The 18,557-nt window shown below is 39.0% G+C and overlaps 2 long non-coding RNA genes across 3 annotated transcripts; one reads left to right on the forward strand and one right to left on the reverse strand.

Moving 5' to 3' along the window:
- The first annotated feature begins 4,579 nt into the window (after window positions 1–4,579).
- LOC136245729 (uncharacterized) lies at window positions 4,580–13,438 on the forward strand. Of its 2 annotated transcripts, none has more exons than XR_010696091.1 (4): window positions 4,580–6,597; window positions 9,923–9,994; window positions 10,821–11,517; window positions 13,142–13,438. It is a non-coding gene; the product is annotated as an uncharacterized lncRNA (long non-coding RNA). The 2 variants fall into 2 exon arrangements; XR_010696092.1 differs by having other exon boundaries at window positions 4,582–6,597; window positions 10,821–11,497.
- Window positions 13,439–15,171: 1,733 nt separating this feature from the next.
- LOC136245452 (uncharacterized) lies at window positions 15,172–17,544 on the reverse strand. The gene is made up of 2 exons (XR_010695864.1): window positions 17,120–17,544; window positions 15,172–15,968 (listed from the first exon to the last, which is right to left on the reverse strand). It is a non-coding gene; the product is annotated as an uncharacterized lncRNA (long non-coding RNA).
- Between the last annotated feature and the right edge of the window lie 1,013 nt (window positions 17,545–18,557).

The raw sequence follows: 18,557 nt of genomic DNA on the forward strand, positions 1-18,557 counted from the left end.
TTGAGAAAGCGTTTCGTTCCATAGTTTAGTCCATCATTCCGTTCCCTTCCATAGAATAGTCCCCACCATTTTTGGCTTTAGTTCAGGAAACAGTTAGCTAGCTATGACCTTAGATAGGGTCCGCAAACCGAAAAATCGATATCTTCAAACCAACTTACCACCCCAGCCTGAGACCGATCTCGTCCTGGCGACATATACCACCCTGACTTTCATCTTGGTCGTCCTGCCTATTTTGATCTCTCCGTCAGGAGTACCACTCAGTCTGCTGTCATATCTTCTGCTTCTTTCTCAGGCTGGGGTGGATGGCCACTGCTGTTGGTGAGATAGCTAAGGACAACCAATACCAGGACATTGTGAGACCTTTGGTGTTTGGTCACCATATGCCCTATCAATTTTAGGATCCATAGCTGACAGAACAACTGTTAGAAATGGTTTACCTTGAAAGTTTGCTAGGCGTCAACTTCTCCAGCAACTGTCTGTGACTTTGTGGAGGTACAATGCAAAAATGATACAACGCCAGTATTCGCTTACTGCTGAGGACGAATTTCCTGACTTTGACATTGGTTAAGTTAAGTACGTATAGGTAGTAATAAGTATATAGTTAGGTAATAAGTAGTAGTATGTTGTAGTTTTCAGTATGTACGTGTGTTATGATCACTTACAAACTATAGTCATGTGTAGGGGTAGGTCTAATCAAGAAAACACTAGAGTGGCAGCAAATTTCGTCCATCTCTTCTGTTTCCGAATAGGCAGTGGTTACTGAACCGAAAGTCGTATGGTAGGCCATTTGTTTTCAAAATGATTATTTGATATGTTCAATGAATCAGTTATTTGATATGTGCAACGAAATATTTGGTATATTCAATGAATTATTTGGTATGTGCAATGAATTATTTGGTAAATTCAATATGTGACCAGGCCTGCGAAAACAGGGCATGTGGGCACAAACTACACCTCATCACCCTCCAGGTCATATCTCAGTGCTGGAAACGTATATTTCCGTTCTGTAACTTGCATCGTGATGCCACTTCAATGCTTCCTAAGAGCTGAAAATTGCAATGCCATAGCATAAAGGTACAAAAAGTTATGAGTGATGGAAGAGTGAAAAAGTAGGTAAAAATCATGTGCCCACATGCCCTATTTTCGCAGGCCCGGTCACATATAATGATTTCGTATATTCAATGATTTAGTGTTTTATTTGATGAAGTATATTTTGCGAATTATATATTTTGTGTTGGTAAATAAATTGTATTAAGTATCGTTATCATAATCGGGTTGTTATTAGTATCACTATAGACCTTTGTTCCGGGGGGGGGAAGCTGCAGTGCGCACTGCATGTAGTCCCGGAGGGGGGAAGCTGCAGCGCGCACTGCATGTAGTCCCGGGGGGGGGGCAAGCATGGCTGCCGCGACCTGGCCCGGGGGAACCAGCTGCAGCATGACAGGGCATGGTGATTACTTCTAAGCGCCTAGCTCTCACAAATGTAAGACACGCATTGCCATTTGTAGGGGATACTGTATCAGTTTAACAGCAACAAGGGATAGTCACTTCCATACCATCAACTGATGCACTTGCGACTGCCGGGGATCGAGAAGTTTAGCTACTCGATATCTTGATAAATTGAAGCTGATTTGTTGCGAGGAACTGAGATCCTAATACTGAAACGCTAACTATTGAGTGCATGGACATGAATGTCCAGATGTGATGTATGGAGATGTATATAACTACCTCAAACTGACACCCAGTGTTTATACACACAAGCAACTAAAATCTTATAAAAAGTCAAGAGGATTTCAATGAAGTTGTAAACGGATAGGTGAGTGATAGTGTTTGCACTGTCAGTAGATGCAGTTTTTTGTTGTTTTTTTCATAACAAATTTTTTTTTAATTTTCTTGTTTACAGCACCTTTAAAACATTCTCAAAGCCTTCCCTTACCCTGAAGGTATGGGGTTTCAGTTAAGGCCATCATTATTAAATTCCTTGTTTCCCATTTCTGCCCACATAAATTTTTAGGCAGCCGCACCAAATTTAAATTATTTGATTATAGATCACGTGAATGTACTATTTCATGATAGAAGGAATGACCAAGCTTTAAGGTAAATGCATTAGCTGTGCATATAAACATAGCAGAAGGGTGGAAGACCCTCCACTCTTGTTCAGCTAGGTGCATGGGTGTACAGTCCTGCATGCCTTCAAGATCGAGATACTCTAATAGAGCAGTCAGAGACTGAAATAACAAGAGTCCAGTGTATAATCAATAATCACCTCCTGCCTGCATCAGTTTTTGTTCCATTGGGTGACGGGAAACAAGCAATATAATAATGATGGTCTAAACAGAGTGGCACTTTTCGAAGTGTCCCCTTTTCTGAAATCAGCAAAATAGATTTCACCACACCAATGCATAAGTGCAAACAAGCTGTCACTGAAGGTTGTGGAGAGCCCACTACAAAAGTTAGAAGTTTTCTATTCCTAAGTCTACTGATTCTGATTTAGCCACTTTTCATATGAAATATTAATGTCTCAAGGGCTGGGAAAAGCACTTGCTGTGATTGATGGCAGAGTATAATGACTCGAATGTCTCACAAACAGAATTTGGAGTTTTATCTAAACCTTTAACAGACCTGCATGATCCAAGAGCAATGGAACTGACATACAATGACCTTCATACAATGACCTTTTGACCAAATATGAGCATATTTACAGGTCTGTATCTTTCACATTAACCTGGTGGAGGAGCATACAAGAGATCAGAGTAAATGTCATTCTTGGTTTGACCAATGTATGTGCAGGATAACAGTGCCCAAGTTGCATGAAGCCTTGCACACTAGCAACCATCTGTTTCTCTGATCAAAGTTACATGTTATCCTGAGTTTACTTCCTCTGCATGCCAGTATGAGTGCAAGCATGAAGATATTGCCAGGGTAGCATACACAGAAAAATGCAAGCTTGTCATGAAAAATTTATGGTGATTGGATTCAGAATTTCCATTCATGTGCTTCAGTCTATTGTAAGTGTCATGTTTTAGAAATCAAGTGTCCTTTCTCTTGCAAAAATAAGGCATTCTCTGAGGCCATTCTTGATAATTCCTCCTTTTCCTTGGAACATGACAGTAGCACTTTAAAAAGATTACATGCATGTACTATTATCAAGTTCAACTGCAAATGAAACTATGCCATGTACAATACTGCGTTTGGGTAGCTTGGAGGGAAAATGAAATAATTTTAAGCTGGATTCTGATTTTATTGACTCTGCTATACGTGATGCAGAGCCATTTATTAAATTAGCCATATTGCCTGAATTAGTGGGAAATTAAAGTGGTTTAGAAAGGAACCAATAATGCCACTACAGTTGTCAGGCAATACAGCTATTACTGATGCAGATGGTACAAGCTCAACTGTTGATGTAAGCGAAGTAGATTCTACTGACTCTCAGGTTGGTGAGATGGATGCCACTGCTAGCTTAAGGAACAATGATGTCCATGCTTCTTCAAGTTCTTCTAATGACCAGCAAGGGTATACTGCTATTGCGGTAAAGGGGAAGATTGTGATGACATGATTTTCTGTGATAGCAGGGACTGTGTGATAAAATAGTTTCATTTTTGTGGTTACAAATAACTGGAAAAGATGGCCAAAAGGAAAATATTATTGTCCAGACTGCCACAATTAAGCTAAGGAGCTCAAGGAAATCAAAGGAGACAAAATATCACTAATTATTTTACATGTACATTTCAATAACATAAATATCAACAATGCACGTTATTTCACATACTAAACATAAATATTACCAGTGTAGATTATATAAAAAAAGTTAAAATGGTACTACCAAGTCACAACAATTACATAGTGCACCTATTTTATCAAGGCCTTCGTTAAAACCCGGAACGGACCGGACCGGACCAGAATTTTATTGTTGATGAGCGCGTATCCAACTAAAATAAATTTCGGTGCGCTTGCAAGGGATACAGGACGTGGACTCTGTTCTTCATTTGCACTCAGGGCACGATTGTCTACTGATATCCAGAGTGGCTGATGGTGATTTCGAAGCAAATATAGTCGTATACTGGTATTTATACAAGTTTGCGAAGCGGAAACGTAGCGTATTACAAGGACTGGATACTCTCACCGTAGCTAACAATGGTGGCGAGATACAAGCTAGCTACTGTAAGACTGGTCACAAATAATATACCTGGACTGATCTATATACCGTACGCAAGGAAATTTATACGTGAGAGAATTTGACGAATCGGGTTTGATTTTCTTAAGTCTAAATTTCCTTGCGTACGGTATGTATACAGATCAGTCCAGTTAGCTATATTATCTATGACCAGTCTTGGCTAGCTTGTATGTCGCCGCCATTGTTAGCTACGGTGAGAGTATCCAGTCCTTGTAATACGCTATGTTTCCGCTTCGCAAACTTGTATATATACCAGTATACGACTATATTTGCTTCGAAATCACCATCAGCCACTCTGGATATCAGTAGACAATCGTGCCCTGAGTGTAAATGAAGAACAGAGTCCACGTCCTGTATCCCTTGCAAGCGCACCGAAATTAATTTTAGTTGGATACGCGCTCATCAACAATAAAATTCTGGTCCGGTCCGGTCCGGTCCGTTCCGGGTTTTAACGAAGGCCCACTAGAGACCCTATTATGGCGATCTTGTAAGGTAAAAGAGTGCTGCACAACTTCAATCTGCCATCTATTAACGTTATAAAGACTATAGTCGAATAATACGCATCCCTGAGCACACAAGATCCCGTAAAGTTGTTCTTCTGTGGCTTCTTCCGTATACGGAACAGCAGACAATGGCGAAGAAGAACTTAGAAATTTATCGAGGTGGAGGCCGGTTAGCGATCTGTGGAGTACGGGTTAATTAATGGGTCATGGACACGCGGAAGGACTCAGTGAGTAAGGCTGTGTAGTTATTATCGCGAAAAATGGAAGCCTTGGGCTGTACACGAGTGAAACAAAATAATAATAATAATACGAATAATATGAACAATTCGAGTAAAATTCGCAATTTTTGAATGTTTCTAAATTTCGTCTAAACCATTTTTACTGCTATATCACCATTTGTCTGAGTTCAGTGTTTGATAATAAGCCATCTGAGTGTTGTTTTGTGCTCGAGTCTGCTTTCTAAGGCTGGTTTTAGGTGACTGCTCTATTAGGATTTTCAAAAATTCCACTGCGATCCTTATTATGAACCCACTGTCGTGGTTCATGATAAAAACTACTTGTATAGATTCTGTAATATTATACATTGAGTAGGTGGGTAGCTCCTTGATGAGGTCAGTGTTTGGTTATACTTGTGCTTATACAACCAGTATTGTCATATATTACAGTTTTATGTGCCTTGTACTTATTAATAATCTTTCACAGAGTGATTGTCACTAAGGGATGGTGATAGGGGGAAGTGTTAGAAAGTTTTGGTGTTCTGCTATATGACGAAGTGTTATGAATGGATCGGAATGATACTGATGGCATACCTTCCAGCTAGTTCTCCTGTGATTCTTATACAAATTTCACACCTTGTGTAGTACCATAGATTAGAGAGGGCATAAGGAAAACTATTTTTTATGCACTCCAATAAACAACTTTTGTAAACTCTCTTTAAAATCTCGAATTTGGAAGTTCTTCAGATCAGTTAAAGCACTACTATTTATGTCATTGAATACAAATTTCACACCTTGTGTAGTACCATAGATTAGAGAGGACATAAGGAAAACCTCCGATAACAGGTGGTCTTATTACAGAGGTGGTCTTTGTAAAAAGGTACCTATTAGAATGCTTTATGGCCATTTTCAGTTTAAAGTTCAACTGTTTCCAATTGCCCACTTCAAATGGTAAGGTATCCTTTGAAGAGGGCAACCTGACAAATTTGTGGTCAAACATTTGATCACTAGTAAAGGTTTTGATTTTATCAGGAGCTTATAAGCGCTATATATCTGGTCCTCAGTACAGCACAGAGAGCTTACAAAACATATGGCTACTTAGTTCATTGTTAAGAGTTCTTCAGTTTCTTTTAGTTTTACAAATAGTGCACAAGTACTTAGACTCATCTTGGCTTCCTTTGAAGATAAACAGCTTGAAGGTGATGATGCAATAAACCACTAAGTAGCAGTGAATATAGGATGAATGCCCTACATGGACTGAGGTTTAAGTAATTAGTCAAATGTTGGAACCACAAATATCACGCTCCTTCGCACCTTCGGCGCTTATAAGCTCCTGGTTTTATCACTCCTGTGCTATGTGTATGTTGTTTCTGGATTGGTTGTTGCTATGTTACCATTACTGTAAGATCCATATATGGTAATATCAATGAATGAAATGAAACAGGATGACCCCATTCATCAACCACTAGCTAACCACTCTTGTGAGTGTAACCTGTGGTAAATGGCCAGATACCAATCACATCACCTCAGTATCAACAGTTCTCCTATCATCAGTACACTGAGTAGAGGCATTAATACCTAACCCTCTTCACTTCAAAGGGTGGAGGTATCCAATTTGTGGTTCTAGACTATGTGCATTATGCAGGAAGAAGCTTCACAATAAGATGCTGGATAAACAGGATGTCACATGATGAAATTGCCATGAGTAAACACTTTTGTAGTAATGTAATCTGTGGTATGTTTGTTTATCATATGAAATGGCTTCCCACTTGTCTATCATCACCCTTCAGGCAAGTAGCTAAGTATCTTGTTTAGATTACCATATGTGACTGGATTTTGGAAAAACGATCCAAATCGCACATTAGAAGTTTCGAGATAAACGGTTTTAAAGAATTGAAGCCAGCATAACTCTCCAAGGATACCAAGCATGCGTATGCGATTTACACAAAAGATGCATCAATCTGTTACCTTTCAAGCCACTTCCAGTACTTGTAGCTGCTTGTACAGTTTCCCGCCAAATAAGATAGAAAATCTGAGCAGTTGGACGAGCGAAGTAGTATCACGAGTGCTCACAAAGGGGTGGGGGGTGGAGGGTGGAGGGTGGGGGGTGGAGGGTGGGGGGTGGAGGGTGGCGGGGAGGGCAAAAGATAGATCTCAAAATGGAGGCAGACCACGATTGGAGTCCAAACACGAGATTACAGGGCTGTGCTGGCTCCTTAGTGGCTGATATGTAGCAAAATCTACAGAGAACACGTCTGGCCAACATTATAAGGCTGTCCACCAGTAAACCACTGATTCTTGCCAAGCCAGGTCCTTCACAAGGCCTGAAACCGCCATTTGAGCACTCCACACCACCCAGTAAAGACGTCTGTTAAAACTAGCCTTGTGTAGTTGGTCAAAACTTGTAGCACGATAGTGTAGCTATCCACTGGTGGTGTTAGTTTGATTTTGCCTGATGTGCGATTTGGTTCGGTTCTGTAAAATCTGGTCACATTATAGAATGTGTACTCCAATCATAAGTTGAAACAAAGATAGTGCTATTCCAGCCTTGTTGCAACACTCCTGGTAGCACTTCCAGATTTTCTACAATAGTAGACAGTATCCTTAAAATTGGTTATTAAAATAACAGTGCACTCCAAACAGAGCTCTGCATAGTTTTGGATAAATTCAAAATGACATGTGGTCACTAAATTCTGTTTTTTACTTTTCCCATTTGATGTAGCATTTGGAAAGGAAAATAAATAGTGCTTGAAAACATAAAATGGGGAATAAGGTCATGTAGTATACAAGCACAATGTTAGGGTTTCAAATAAAAAATTCGAAATCCAGTACTGAACTCGGATTCTTTGAAAGACAAGGTAGAAGACACTCTGGTTCCATCCGATGGTACGGCAACTTGACTGGATGGAATACATTATTAAAAAGTGAACAATCCAACTGGTCTAAATAAACTCACCATTTATGGTACGTTTCTGGTGATCCGACTTCAACTATCAACTTCACAACATCGAAGACACTCTGGTCCCATCTGTTAGTATTGAAGTTGACTTGTAGTAAACTAATATAGAGTCTGCAATCCGAAAAATCAACTTCTACAAATCAATCCCCCTATCATTGTGGGATGTTCATTGTAGTATCCCATTGCTTGATTCACCATGAAACCGGAGGCACGATTGTTGTCTTCACAGAAATATCATTTTCAGTATCTCACAAGATGCAAGATTTATTTTTAAAAATTCGTGCTCAACACAAAGGACCGGATGAAACTTGCTACTAGCCAAATCGTATCCAGATTTGTTGTAGTTGAAAACTACGCACAGAAATAAGTAAATGGTTTGCTGGGTGCCCAGCACAGGGTTGCTTTCTTTGAAAAAACAGACAAAGAAATACGAAGTTTCGAATTCAAACTGCCCTACCACCCAGGGCAAGAGAAGCCAACTCTTCCTCATAGTGTTTCGATACGGTTGGGTGCATAGTCTGTCTATGCTGTTAGTTTGGAAAAGATCTGAGACTTCTCACCATCTGGGTGACGAGCGTAAAAATTTTTTGCAGCATCAAAGAATTGTGTTTTTTTTTTTTTTTTTTTTTTTTTAATGTTGCGAATTCTACCCATTTCCAGCACTTCTGCAGCCACAACAATCATCAATTATAGTCTAAAACTATGGAAAAATATGTCCCTGAACGTTTGGTAACAGTGGTTGTCAATTATCATTTCATCCACAGCTTCCACACCTTGCTCTAAGCTATGCATCAAGGGAGGCAGCAAAATCGTCCAAATTTGACTTCACCTCTAATGTTCCACAGCAGCTTCAAATCTTCACTAGATCACCCTACATCACCATTATGCTGCAAAACATCCCAAAACAAACCGAAAAATGCACAAAATCTTTCATTTTTTATTCGAGCTGGGTGGAGCTCCTGGTGAGCTGCTGGTATATTGCATCATATGAAATCACAGAAACACCAACTACTACTACTACTAAACGTTTTGAACCATCATTTATCATCATTCTAAACAAAATTAAGTGACCACTGTGGCATCAGGAGTACCGGAAAGCACTTTGGTACCATTGAGAGAATCCCTTGAAATGACGCACGAAAATTTTGATGTTCTTCACCCAGATGGTGAGAAGTCTCAGATCCTTTCCAAACTAACAGCATAGACAGACTATGCATCCAACCTTAACACATCACTATGAGGAAGAGTTGGCTTTTCTTGTCTTGGCTGGTAGGGCAGTTTGAATTCGAAAATTTGTGTTTCGTTTTCTGCTTTTTGAGAAAAAGCAACCCTGTGCCGGGAACCCAGTGAATCATTTGCTTATTACTGTGCGTACTTTTAAACTACATTAACTCTAGATAATATCTAGCTAAGCATCAAGTTCTATCCTGTTCTTTGTGTGGAGCCCGAAATTTTAAAAATAATTTTTGCATCTCACGAAATACTAAAATCGATGGTTCTGTGAAGACAACAACCGTGCCTCCGGTTTCATGGTGGATCTAGCAATGGGATACTACAATGAACATCCCACAATGGTAGGGTGATCGATTTGTGAAAGTTGATTTTTCGGATTGCGGACCCTAACTAATAGAATACGGCAAAAGCGAAACGACACAGATTAAAATAAATGTTCACTATCATGTGAAAACTGTCACTATTATTGTAACTGTATTCACATTTTAAAAACTGAAACCTTAGTGATAAAACATTGCTATGCTATTATGCAAAGTAGGCTACAACCACAAAGTTGTCTGGCTGTCCACCTCAAAGAATACCTTCACCCTTTGAAGTATGTAGGATTCGTAAAATCCTTTTAAGTATATCCTTTCCTAAAATTCTTTTAAAATCCTTTCCTAAAATCCTTTTATCCTATCCTATCCTAAAATCCTTTTAAGTTGAGTCTAGAGATACATACAATAGAATCAAAACATACAATGATATCATAGATACAATTAAAACATACATACAATCAAAGCCTGCAATATGTGCTCAAATGTCACTATAATGTATGTACTTATTTAATTTTTTTCAGGTGTGGTGAATCACTGGAAATCAATATGTTTATTAGAACTACTACCAATGATTACTGTCTAATTGTTACACAGTGAGTTTGGTGTATGTCACGCAAACACACACAACACTACATGCACATGCACACACACACAGACAGACACACATACACACCTATCACACACAAACACGTACACACAATGTAACTTAGATACTGTTACTACTGTATGAATCTAATTACATGGCCCCCAAGATGCTGTTAACACTGATGGGACTGAAGCAAGCCAATAGTAAATATTCATGCGTATGGTGCTTCATGCGTCTTTAGTTCTAAAGTTCGTTCAGTTTAGGTTAAGGCTGCAGCACATGTTGCTGTAGACCTTTAGTGCTGGTCACTGTAAAGCCTCAACACATGTATGTATCTTGTGTACTACACTGTGTTATGCTGTGTGATGTACTATACTTACCTTGTGTCCTACACTGTACATGTGTTATGCTGTGTGATGTACTGTACGTACCTTGTGTCCTACACTGTGTTATGCTGTGTGATGGAACAGGCTTTCTACAGACATGGTAAGAATCACCAAGCCCTAGGCTATGATAGGAGATGTGTACAATTGTACTTTTGCAACCCCGGAATTAGCTGCACCAGCTTGTTTGCAAATTTTAATGAATTTCCTGTATAAACATGCGTAAAATTATAATGTAAACTGGTACCAAATTATCTGTACCGGACTGTGGTCTTTTGCAGTTTTGCTAGCTATATACTTGAATGCCATTTTTCTGGCTGTGCCATGTTTGATCAGCTCTTAATTACTTTGATGAAGTCATGCTTAAATATTCCACATCAAGATTTGGCATGACAAGAGCTCAAACTTGGTTGAACTATAAGAAGCATAACACATGCAAACTTTTAATAGGCATCACTCAAAAGGCTGGGGTGGAAGGGTATCCAATGTACATTTGACTGAAAACTGTGCTCTGCTTTCAACACTGTTGCCTGGAGATGTCATCTTAGCTTCACAATTGATCAGGTTGCACTGTGCAGGAGTCAAGATACATCCTTTTACTAGGTAAATTGACATTGCTTGCCAGTTGTCTTAAGTTATAGGATACATGTTGAAAGAGTTATTTGGCTGGTGAAGCAAATGTTTTCGATATTGCAATCAACTCTTTCTATAAATATGCTCAAAAGTGATGAAGGAGAGCATATCTCCTATTGATAAAAGGCCTTCGTTAAAACCCGGAACGGACCGGACCGGGCGAATTTTTTTTTTGGGCACACTTTGGACTTAGAAAATTTTCACGAAATATTTTTTTCCGGATAATGTTGTGTACGTATCCTGGATACTGACATGTTCAAGACTAGTTAGCAGTGCCAACAACGTCGTGCTCTCCGCCAGGCTGGCAGCCGCTAGAAAAGAAGGGCGAAAAAATTGAGCCAGTTTAGAAGAACTCTTAGTTTCTCCTGCCTTTTTTTCAGAAGGACTGTTCTTACCTTGTTTCTCTCACTGGCTGCCTTGCTGGCTGCCTCATCATTATGAACTGATTTGTCAGTGGCGTCTCGCATTATCTGGCAGCACAGAGCTATTCACAGGTATTGGTGAAACTGATTATGTGAGTGTGAAGCAGCTTGTGTTTTATTCTTGTGACACCACTATGTGATTCTTGTAACACCACTATGTGTGTGTGTGTGTGTGTCTCGTTTTTGTGCTATGTAATGTACCTATCAATGTCACGCCCCACCTACCCCAGGTCGGGCAGCAGGTGGGGATTTGTAGGGGATTTGTCACCCAAGCTCGTCCCCAGGGTAGGGGCATTTGCAACACGAATATCCGTACTTTTTCATACTGTTGTGATTCCCGGGATAATTAGTAGGGGATTCGTAACTCAAAAGTTGTCCCCAGGGTTGGGGAATTTGCATTCTCGCATTTGCAAATCCCCAACAGTCCCCACCTCTGCCTGACCTGGGGTAGGTGGGGCTTGACATTGATAGGTGCATAACTGTTTGTACCTCCTGCAAGGAAGAACAGCTTAAGCCGATTGCATTGAGTTTAAACAATAAATCAAATCTGTGCGTGCGTGTGCTTGTGTGTGTGTGTGTGTCACTATAGGTGTTACGAATTCTCTCATGGAAGAACGGCTCTGCCGAATGTGTTGAGTTTAAATTTTAAAAAATTCTGACATTTGTTAACTTATCTGCTTTACCAGTTATAACTGAACAAGGGATGGTCACTACCTATGTATGGTCCTGTAAAACCATCTGTGACTGTGATCAAGATATTTGATCAACCTTGATTTCATCTCAGAAAAAGGGGACAAAGCTTAATTTACTGTTTTGCTAAAACAAGCCACTTGATTGCCTCTTTTAAGTCAGTAGAAATTAACATCACAGTGTTGATCTCTTGGTTGATCGCTGTCGTGGATAGTTTTACAGGAGTATTATATATGTGTGAACAAGCAGTTGTGCTTTTGATGGGTTTAATAAAGAGATGTTTTGGTCCTTGGACGCTATGATATTTGTTGTATTGGAGATAACTTTGATTCAACCAGTTCTACGACTATGCTGCTGTAATCTATGGGCCTCATTATTAGGGTGACATTAACAGAGTTGAATCACTTAAACACAGAGCTTCAAAACTAGTTAGTGACTTTCATCGTTATGAAAGATTACAACCACCCACCTTAGTATACAGAAAATTTAGAGAGCCACATATCAAAAATTGAATGGTAACATGCACCAATCCTTGCAGCTTACCAGATCCACCATTTCCCATTGACATTCAATTGTACAAGCATACAGTGCATGAAAATTTGTGAAGAAATAATTATTTTCTAAAGAATAATAATTGAACATTGGAATGCACTACCGAAACATGTTGTAATGGTTGACAATTTTAAGTGAGATTACTATAAAAATTAAAAAAATGTGATTTGAATTGATCAGCCATCTGTCTTAACCTTATTAAGTATTAAAGGAAGACATACAAAAGCATGATAATTGTGTGTTTGTTATTTTATTGTTGTAATATCAAGTGACTACAAGTTTAAGCACACAATTCACAATATAAAGTAATATTTTTCCCTAATTTGCCACTCAGATGTTCCTTGTACCACAGAAATGTTGCTGTTTTTATGTACATTATAGGTATATTATATTAGGTAATGATTCACTACTTTATTATGTGGTGATGATTTTGTGTGATGATCTATGATTGAGTGTAATGTTCTTAATTTGTAGGTGGATTCACATTGTTATTGTGAATGATTTACTTCTCGTCTAAATGAGGTGTGGAACAATGAGTCCGTACTATGGTGATCTTGTGAGATGACTGATCTATGTTTAATGATGAACAATTTGACTGTGAGCATTCAAGGGTAACAGCAACAACAAAAGACATGATTGAAGTTTTGCATTTAGTTGTATATTACAATAGCACCAGTGTGTGTATTGTAAAGCACCTTTACACAACTAATTTTTGTTGATGGCTACATGTTATTGATATCACCCTCTTTAAGAAAATGGTATATTCTTTTTGCTGGAGCGTAGCCAATCGTATTTTGCTGTACATAGAGTGTATGCTCACCTCAATATGCTAGCTGTATCCTCACACCTGAAGGCTGCATCAGTGTTAGTGTAGTAGATTTAGTGCAAGTTATTTGCTATTTTATCCAATGGTAAATTTGCAGAAGTACTATTATTACTCCATGATTTATAAGGTAATTGTGCTTGAAAACTTATTGTCCTTTACTGTCTAAATAATGCCTGCATGGCTGACAGCTGTAAAGAAATTACTCGTACAGTGCTTCCTGACCCCTAGGTACCAAGACATGTTCAGATAATCAAAGCCTATTTTTATACAGAGTTACTCTAATGAAATGAACGCCTTAGACGAAATACTCTAATAGAACAGACACATCTACTGTAAGTAAGTGTGTTGATAGTCGAAGGTCAGATAATCAAGTATTCACTTCTATTAGGTGTGATATTTAATCCATTGTTGTGACAGCTATAGTGGATACTTTATGTGTGTACTAATTGTGTCACCATATCATCTCTTGTACAACTAATGATAGCCTAAAGAATTAAGGGGATAAAAAATGAAGTTGTGAAGTTTACTCCCATATACTACTGGTATCAGTTCTCAGGTGCTATAATATAAGAGCACATGTCATTCAAAATTTCCGCAATAAAAATCAATGCATCCTCGTCAATTTTATAGAGTACATCTACTGTCCTTCTTTATGCATGTATGAACTTGAAGTGCTATTGTTACTAACACTTTACAGTGACCAGCACTGAAGGTCTATTAGTGTGTTAGTGTCAGGTCATTTGGGTTGCATTTCAAGGGACTTAATGTGGAGCTGTACTCATGCACCATTTGAGAATGTTTTTGGTGTCTTAAGTGATATATGGAGCCACACCCACATCCTCTATGGTATTATGCCCACTTATTGGGTTTGTGTTGTTGTACGCAACAAGTCTGCATGGCATCAAGAAAAGTGCTATGCCTGCTTATGGGAGCCTGTAGACTACCATGGAACCACACCCACTTATTGATCATTGGATATGTGTGTTTTGATACCTGTAGCTACTTGTTCATTTTCTTTTGCATACAATTCTTCCTGTTGGTCGACAACCTTGACTTGCACCATGTAACTCTTACTCCTGAATTTAAAAAGCATTGATGGATTATCTAACTGTAGAACCTCTCTTAAAGTACCCTCCACTATAAAGAAAAATTTCTGTGGTTCCTATAGAATACAATTTAAAGGACAAACTCTCAGTAAGATTTCCTCAGTTGGTCTCAAACTGTTCGTTACATACGTACGTAGTGGTTCCAATAGATAAGTTTATATATATGTACATAATTATACCATACATACACTAGGTCATTCAACATATGCTTGACTCATACTGTACGGGAGCAGTTCTAATTACCAATAATATTAGAAATGTTCCTGTACAACAACCTGTATAAGAGATAGCACTGAGAATTTACAAATTTGTCTACAATGAAACCTCTTAAAGATTGGTAATTTTTGTCCTTTATAAAAAAGATGTACCTTAACTGTATGGTTGAGTCATATACGTAGAACTATGTACTACATTAGCCAGCAAGTAGACTGTCAGTCACTCAATTAAATGGTTAACAGTAATCACATCTGTGGATCACAATTCCTGCACAGTATGTAACATAGTTATTAGAAACTACAGTGAGTTTCTTTTCTGTTTTCATCAGCTCCCACATATTTACCCATTATTGCAGATTTAACAATTATTTTGTCTGAATAACAAAAAAACTTGAATATGCAGCAAAAGTACAACATTTGTATATAGGTACCTAACTAGTCTCACATGCCAGACAGTTTGTGTGGGGGCGAGAAATAAACAGTCTGATCACTGTTGTACACTTTCTATGAATAAACTGACATGCAATTAGATTACATCACACTATTGTTTTGTGGCAAGGATGAATCGTGCCAGTCACGTCTGAGCAAGCTGAGGTAAATTTTGTGGCAAGAATGAATCGTGCCAGTCACGTCTGAGCAAGCTGAGGCGAATTTTGTGGCAAGGATGAATCATGCCAGTCACGTCTGAGCAAGCTGAGTCGAAAATTGTACTGGTAATGTCATGATGTATTTGAAACATTGCTGAAGGTCTTCCTCGACAATTCCACTACTTCACAAATCCAATGATTATAAGAGCTCTGTACAAGGGGAACAAATATCCTGGCATTGTTAAACTTCAGTCCTTTATTACAGTAAGAATTTGAATAATTGGTGTTTGTTTTATAGAGCCCGCAAGGCAATCTGATTGGCTCTGCCAACATTCCACAGTGGTCACAGAATGTGTGCAACAGTGACTAGAAGCTTATTTGCCACCCCCACACAAACTGTCTGGCATGGAGACTAGTTGGAACAATGAGTCCTTATTCTCACAGTGATTGCATAAAGATGAGATGACTTCGATCCAATAAGCATTTCTTGGCATTCTGTAGTGTGTTAGGTTACCTCATTAGACGTTGAATTCCCTAGCCAGTTGCTTGCAATATCTGAGTCTCCACCTACAAATAAGAACATCATACCCAATACACACAACATCACACAAAATCATGACCACGTTACCACATAATAAAGTGGTGATGAAAATTAAAATATCTATAATACACCTATCAATGTATTTACAGGGAGAATTGACACAAAACTGTTGCCGCACTATAGGACATTAATTTTGATAATCATTCATTAAGCACACAAGTATACTTTTTCTTGTAACTTGTCATATCTCTGTGTGGATAAGTGAGGATTTGACACAATAGGTTTGCCCTTCTATGGGTCATTTGACATTCAGCTGTTAGAAATCCCCATATATGCCCAAGGGCAGGATAGTAGGGTAATACATTGATAGGTGAATTAACGTATATAACAGTAGCATCTCTATAGGGCAAGGAACATCTCTAAGTAGCGAAATGTTATTTTCTATTGGGACTTAATGTCACTACAAATATCAGTCACTTAATTGTACCTACAATAGAATAGCAAATAATTTTTCACATTTCTTTCTGAGAAAGTAGAATTTGGTAATACTAATAAGATGACAAAAACCACAACTGATGTTCAGCAACATAATATTATAGTTCCAATACTCAGTAGGACCATCTGCACAGTCGTAGATGGTTTTACAGCTAGAACCACACATAGGTAGTGACCATCCCTTGTTCAGTTATAACTGGTACAACAGATAAAAACAAACAAGTTATCTAATGTCAGATTTAAAAAAAAAAATTAAAACTCAACACATTCGACAGAGCCGTTCTTCCATGAGAGAATTCGTAACACCTATAGTGACACACACACACACACACACACACACACACACACACACACACACACACACACACACACACACACACACACACACACACACACACACACACACACACACACACACACACACACACACACACACACACACACACACACACACACACACACACACACACACACACACACACACACACACACACACACACACACACACACACACACACACACACACACACACACACAATTTGATTTATTGTTTAACCTCAATGCAATCGGCTTAAGTTGTTCTTCCTTGCAGGAGGTACAAACAGTTTAATACATAGCACAAAAACGAGACACACACACACAGTGGTGTCAAGAATAAAACACAAGCTGCTTCTTCACCAACCTGTGAATAGCTCTGTGCTGCCAGGTGATGCGAGACGCCACTGACAAATCAGTTCATAGTGATGAGGCAGCCAGCGAGGCAGCCAGTGAGAGGAACAAGGTAAGAACAGTCCTTCTGAAAAAACGGCAGGAGGAAAGAGTTCTTCTAAACTGGCTCAATTTTTTCGCCCTTCTTTTCTAGCGGCTACCAGTCTGGCGGAGAACACGACGTTGTTGGCCCTGCTAACTAGTCGGCTTCAACATGTCAGTATCCAGGATACGTACACAACATTATCCGGAAAAAAATATTTCGTGAAAATTTTCTAAGTCCAAAGTGTGCCCAAAAAAAAAATTCGCCCGGACCGGACCGGACCAGAATTTTATTGTTGATGAGCGCGTATCCAACTAAAATTAATTTCGGTGCGCTTGCAAGGGATGCAGGACGTGGACTCTGTTCTTCATTTACACTCAGGGCACGATTGTCTACTGATATCCAGAGTGGCTGATGGTGATTTCGAAGCAAATATAGTCGTATACTGGTATATATACAAGTTTGCGAAGCGGAAACATAGCGTATTACAAGGACTGGATACTCTCACCGTAGCTAACAATGGCGGCGACATACAAGCTAGCCAAGACTGGTCATAGATAATATAGCTAACTGGACTGATCTGTATACATACCGTACGCAAGGAAATTTAGACTTAAGAAAATCAAACCCGATTCGTCAAATTCTCTCACTAATACCATACCTGTTTCACTGCCCATACAAAAGTCTCAATAGTAGCAGTGAAATTTATCCCGTATTTCACTGACAGCAGTGAAAAAGTTGTAATTGCAAATTCATTGGCTAGAATTTATGTTAACAATGTAGCGCCAATTAGTGTCGACGCGTGTTTAGTACATAGTGACAAATTGCGTACATGGCAACGCTAATGCACAGCATGCGTATATGCAGCGAGTATGGTATTAACTGGGAATAGCATGGGTAGCAGTGAAATTTGGGATAAATACCACTCTTGTTGTATTGGAAATGGTAAATTTCACTCGGCTTCGCCTCGTGAAATTTATCCCCATTTCCAATACAACACTCGTGATATTTATCCCAAATTTCACTGCTATCCATGCTATTACTAGTACGTATAAATTTCCTTGCGTACGGTATATAGATCAGTCCAGGTATATTATTTGTGACCAGTCTTACAGTAGCTAGCTTGTATCTCGCCACCATTGTTAGCTACGGTGAGAGTATCCGGTCCTTGTAATACGCTACGTTTCCGCTTCGCAAACTTGTATAAATACCAGTATACGACTATATTTGCTTCGAAATCACCATCAGCCACTCTGGATATCAGTAGACAATCGTGCCCTGAGTGCAAATGAAGAACAGAGTCCACGTCCTGTATCCCTTGCAAGCGCACCGAAATTTATTTTAGTTGGATACGCGCTCATCAACAATA

This window comes from Dysidea avara, chromosome 15 (genome assembly GCF_963678975.1).
Source record: "Dysidea avara chromosome 15, odDysAvar1.4, whole genome shotgun sequence".
NCBI classification, from domain to species: domain Eukaryota; kingdom Metazoa; phylum Porifera; class Demospongiae; order Dictyoceratida; family Dysideidae; genus Dysidea; species Dysidea avara.